Genomic DNA, 5,929 nt, shown 5'->3' with positions numbered 1-5,929 from the left:
ATTGGTTAATCAGTAACCAATCAAAATTAAGCCTGGAATATAAAGTCATCCTGTATAAGACCGTTTTAAAACCAATTTGGACATATGGAATTCAATTATGAGGAATGGCTAGCAACACCAGTATTGATCTTATACAGAGGGCCCAATCTAAAATTCTTAGGACCATGACGGGAGCACCATGGCACATAAGAAATGAAAACAATGCAATTTTACAACCGCCACAGCGCAACAAAAACTTCGTCTACAATGTCAACGCTGGATATAGAAGAAGCTGATCCAGGCACCAGTTCGTCGCAAAATCGTTTGCTTTCTGAGACAGAAAGTTCCTACTTCTCTGAGACACCTGCCAAAGAAAAAAGAGACATTTTGCAACGAGCAGTGAAGTGTTTGGAGGCGGAAGAGGACAACTGGCATGCAATAGGGATGTATTTGGCATCACAAATGCGAGAAATAACAAAAAAATAAAAAGGCTGCCAACAAGTTGCACTTGCAACTTGTCAAAGATGTTATGGAAGCAACTTTGGAAGTGGAGGGTGATGATTAACGTCCATATTAAATACTTGCTTTGTTTTTTTTATTCTAAGATATTGAACTCATTATTTTTTAACTTTTGCTTTTCATTATTTAGTTTATGTTTTTTATTATATTATCATAAGAATGTGATACAATTTACATAAGTATAAGATATTTAAAAAACTGAAAATGAATTAATGTGATAAATAAAATATTTTGTTTTTTGAAATGAAAATTTTGTTCGTCAAAAATGTTTTAATTATGGGGGATTTCATGTCAAATGAACCAACTTTTGAAATCGATGTCTTCCGATCGGGATGAAATTTGCACCAAGGTTAGCTCTATTGGATAGTAACTCAGACACAATTTTTCAACAACATCGGTCGAGAACTCTCTGAGTTATAGGGGGTAAAATTTTGACAATTTGGTCAAACAGGGGTTTTTTCTTATCCATGTAACTTATTACCTATTGTTCTTAGCAAAATGTGTTCCAAATAGTATAGATAGCTATTTCTTCGATCTTTCGAAAAAAAATATTTAAAAAAAAAAATAAAAAATTTTTAATATTTTTTTTCCGAAATCAAAAACTTTTTTGACTTTTTTTTAAAATACGCTATTTTTTTTTATTTTTTTTTTTTCTTAAAATAAAGTTTAGATATTTTCCTTGAACACCTACTTGGTCGCTTAGTGGGATGCGAGTGGGATATCTATCAAAATAAATATTTTGTAACTCAAAACATAAAATTTTTGACTTTTTTTGCAAAATCAAAAACTTTGTTGACTTTTTTTTTTCAAAATGGACCCTTTTTTAATCTTTTTTTTTAGGTCAAACAAAAGCTTAGATATTATCCTTGAAGACCCTTTTGGTCGCTTAGTGGGATGCGAGTGGGATATCTATCAAAATAAATATTTTTTAACTCAAGACTTACAATTTTTGACTTTTTTTTTTGCAAATACGATTTTTTTTCCAAATGGGCCCTTTTTTTAAAATTTTTTTTGTAGTCAAAAGAAAGCTTAGGTCCATTCCTTTAAGATATTTTTAGTCCCTTAGTGGGATGCGAGTAGGATATCTATCAAAATAAATATTTTGTAACGCAAGACATACAATTTTTAAATTTTTTTTTGCAAAATCAAAATTTTTTTCCAATATGGGCCCTTTTTTAATTTTTTTTTTTTTGCTCAAAAGAAAGCCTAGGTCCATTCCTTTAAGATATTTTTAGTCCCTTAGTGGGATGCGAGTGGGATATCTATCAAAATAAATATTTTGTAACGCAAGACATACAATTTTTTAATTTTTTTTTGCAAAATCGAAATTTTTTTCCAATATGGGACTTTTTTTTAAAAATTTTTTTTGCTCAAAAGAAAGCTTAGGTCTTTTCCTTTAAGACCTATTTTGTCACTTATTAAGATGTGAGTAGGATATCTATTAAAATAAAAATGTTGTAACTCAAGACATTCAATTATTGACTTTTTTTTTGCAAATTCGAATTTTTTTTCAAAATGGGCCCTTTTTTAAAAATTTTTTTTTAGTCAAAAGAAAGCTTAGGTCCATTCCTTTAAGATATTTTAGGTCCCTTAGTGGGATACGAGTGGGATATCTATCAAAATAAATATTTTGTAACTCAAGATATACAATTTTTGATTTTTTGGCAAAATCAAAAACTTTTTTGACTTTTTTTTAAAATGGGCCCTTTTTGTAATTTTTTTTTTTGCTATAAAGAAAGCTTAGGCCTATTCCTTTAAGATGGTTTTGATCGCTTAGTGGGATGCGAGTGGGATATATATCAAAATAAATGTTTTGTAACTCAAGACATACAATTTTTGTGTTAAAACATTTATTTTGATAGATATCCCACTCGCATCCCACTAAGGGACTAAAAATACCTTAAAGGAATGGACCTAGGCTTTCTTTTGAGCAAAAAAAAAAATTAAAAAAGGGCCCATATTGGAAAAAAATTTTGATTTTGCAAAAAAAAATTAAAAAATTGTATGTCTTGCGTTACAAAATATTTATTTTGATAGATATCCTACTCGCATCCCACTAAGGGACTAAAAATATCTTAAAGGAATGGACCTAAGCTTTCTTTTGACTACAAAAAAAATTTTAAAAAAAGGGCCCATTTGGAAAAAAAATCGTATTTGCAAAAAAAAAAGTCAAAAATTGTAAGTCTTGAGTTAAAAAATATTTATTTTGATAGATATCCCACTCGCATCCCACTAAGCGACCAAAAGGGTCTTCAAGGATAATATCTAAGCTTTTGTTTGACCTAAAAAAAAAGATTAAAAAAGGGTCCATTTTGAAAAAAAAAAGTCAACAAAGTTTTTGATTTTGCAAAAAAAGTCAAAAATTTTATGTTTTGAGTTACAAAATATTTATTTTGATAGATATCCCACTCGCATCCCACTAAGCGACCAAGTAGGTGTTCAAGGAAAATATCTAAACTTTATTTTAAGAAAAAAAAAAAATAAAAAAAAATAGCGTATTTTAAAAAAAAGTCAAAAAAGTTTTTGATTTCGGAAAAAAATATTAAAAATTTTTTATTTTTTTTTTTAAATATTTTTTTTCGAAAGATCGAAAAAATAGCTATCTATACTATTTGGAACACATTTTGCTAAGAACAATAGGTAATAAGTTACATGGATAAGAAAAAACCCCTGTTTGACCAAATTGTCAAAATTTTACCCCCTATAACTCAGAGAGTTCTCGACCGATGTTGTTGAAAAATTGTGTCTGAGTTACTATCCAATAGAGCTAACCTTGGTGCAAATTTCATCCCGATCGGAAGACATCGATTTCAAAAGTTGGTTCACTTGACATGAAATCCACCTTATATATATTTATACTGCCAGTTCAATTCACCATCTGCTGACATAAAATAATTCTGAATAATTCTGTTCCATTCACATCAGCCAAAGGAAATTCATTTCTCCACGGACCAGGAATAAAAGCACCATTATCATCATAACGATCAGTAAGCGTTGATGTTACATAATTTGATTTTTTTTTTAACAAAAAATTATGCAGAGCACAGCAAGCTAAAGTTGTGGAAGTCGTTTTTTCTGCGTTGAGTTTTGAAGGTCGAGAAAATATTTGAAAACGCTTTGCCATAATGCCAAATGCATTTTCTACGACACGTCGAGCTCTGGATAACCTGTAGTTAAATATTCTTTGACCAGCAGATAAACTTTTACCGGGGTATGGTTTTAGTAAATGCTTCTGCATGCGAAAAGCATCATCTGCTACCAATACAAATGGTACGTTTGCTTGACGGCCTGGCAAGGGTTTTGTTTTTGGCAAATTAGAGCGTTGTTATCTAAAGCTCTTTGAAAGGAACAGTTTCCGAACACTCCACCATCTGATACACGGCCATTGCAACCCACATCAACATATAAAAAGTTGTACTCTGCATCAACAACAGCCATTAGCACAATACTATGCGTACCTTTATAATTAAAAAATGTACTTCCCGAATTCGGTGGTGCTACCATTTGAACGTGTTTGCCGACAACAACTCCTATACAATTCGGAAAATTCCAAAGCATATTAAATTTAAACGCTATTTCATCCCATTTTTCTGACGTGGATGGTACCTATAAAGAAGAATACATATGTATTACATACATACAATATATTAATATTTAGCATTAACATAGCTTTAGGTATTAATTTTTCAATGATTCGTAAATTGCATCACAAACCCTTGGTACAAAAAGCGAAATGGTGCTAGGGGCAATAAGGAAGAATATTGATAGACTTTTATAGCTATCTCCAGATGCAAGAAATCGAAGTGTCACAGCTAAACGTTCTTGTTCCGAAACAGCCTCACGCATATTTGTGTCTTGTTTTTTAATTAGTGGTGACACTAGTTGCAACAATTCCTTAAAGGTTTTGTCGTCCATACGTATGAAATTTTTAAATAAAAAGTTTTGATTTTCGATTTCACTAAACTCCATTAATGTTTTTTCGTATGCACCCTCAGTTCTTCTTTTAGTGAGCCACTCTCTTACCCAAACACTTCTTTTAACACACTTTTTTCATTTTTTATACCCTTCACCTTCGTGAGAAGGGTATATATAAGTTTGTCATTCCGTTTGTAATTTCTACATTTTTCATTTCCGACCCTATAAAGTATATATATTCTGGATCCTTATAGATAGCGGAGTCGATTAAGCCATGTCCGTCCGTCCGTCTGTCTGTCTGTCTGTCTGTCTGTCTGTCTGTCTGTCTGTCTGTCTGTCTGTCTGTCTGTCTGTCTGTCTGTCTGTCTGTCTGTCTGTCTGTCTGTCTGTCTGTCTGTCTGTCTGTCTGTCTGTCTGTCTGTCTGTCTGTCTGTCTGTCTGTCTGTCTGTCTGTCTGTCTGTCTGTCTGTCTGTCTGTCTGTCTGTCTGTCTGTCTGTCTGTCTGTCTGTCTGTCTGTCTGTCTGTCTGTCTGTCTGTCTGTCTGTCTGTCTGTCTGTCTGTCTGTCTGTCTGTCTGTCTGTCTGTCTGTCTGTCTGTCTGTCTGTCTGTCTGTCTGTCTGTCTGTCTGTCTGTCTGTCTGTCTGTCTGTCTGTCTGTCTGTCTGTCTGTCTGTCTGTCTGTCTGTCTGTCTGTCTGTCCGTCCGTCTGTCCGTCTGTCCGTCTGTCTGTCTGTTGAAATCAGTTTTCTGAAGACCCCAGATATCTTCGGGATCCAAATCTTCAATAATTCTGTCAGACATGCTTTCGAGAATTTTGCTATTTAAAATCAGCAAAATCGGTCCACAAATGGCTGAGATATGAGGAAAAAACCAAGACAACCTCGATTTTTGACCTATTTTTTTACCTATATCTGGATTACTAAGACATTAATATAGACAATATGGATATCTAATGATAGATATTTCAAAGACATTTGCAACGACGTACATAAGACCATAGAAAGTTGGACCTACAATGGGTCAAAATCGGGAAAAAAATTTTGAACCAGATTTTTTTTTTTTAAAAAATTAAAAAACAAAAAAAAAAATTTTTTAAAATTTTAAAAAAAAGATTTTAAAATTTAAAAAAAAAAAATTTTTTAAATTTAAAAAAAAAAAAAAAATTTAAATTTAAAAAAAAAAAATTTAAATTTAAAAAAAAAATAATCGAAAAAATTTTTTTTCCAAAAAATTCAAAAAACAACTGGAAAAAAAATTAAAAATATTTAAAATTTTGAAGCATAATTTGGTGAAGGGTATTTAAGATTCGGCACAGCCGAATATAGCACTCTTACTTGTTTCTTTATCCAATTCACACAAAATAATTATAGCAGCTGCATTTTTCTTTTCTTTTGAGAAGAAATCATTTTCACTACAATTAATAAATTTTTTACAGATTTATAAGTATTTATTTTATTCTGTGGTATTTATGTTAGCAAAACAAAAAATGCAATTAAACACAACAGCTGTTTCTCAG

General features: G+C 31.5%; 1 pseudogene; it reads right to left on the bottom strand.

Moving 5' to 3' along the window:
- Positions 1–3,364: 3,364 nt before the first annotated feature.
- LOC135950591 (putative nuclease HARBI1) lies at positions 3,365–4,449 on the bottom strand (annotated as a pseudogene).
- Between the last annotated feature and the right edge of the window lie 1,480 nt (positions 4,450–5,929).

The sequence above is a fragment of the Calliphora vicina genome, chromosome 2 (genome assembly GCF_958450345.1).
Source record: "Calliphora vicina chromosome 2, idCalVici1.1, whole genome shotgun sequence".
Classification (NCBI taxonomy): Eukaryota; Metazoa; Arthropoda; class Insecta; order Diptera; family Calliphoridae; genus Calliphora; species Calliphora vicina.
The sequence above is the reverse complement of the archived record's forward strand: the minus strand, read 5'-3'. Positions and strand labels throughout refer to the sequence as shown.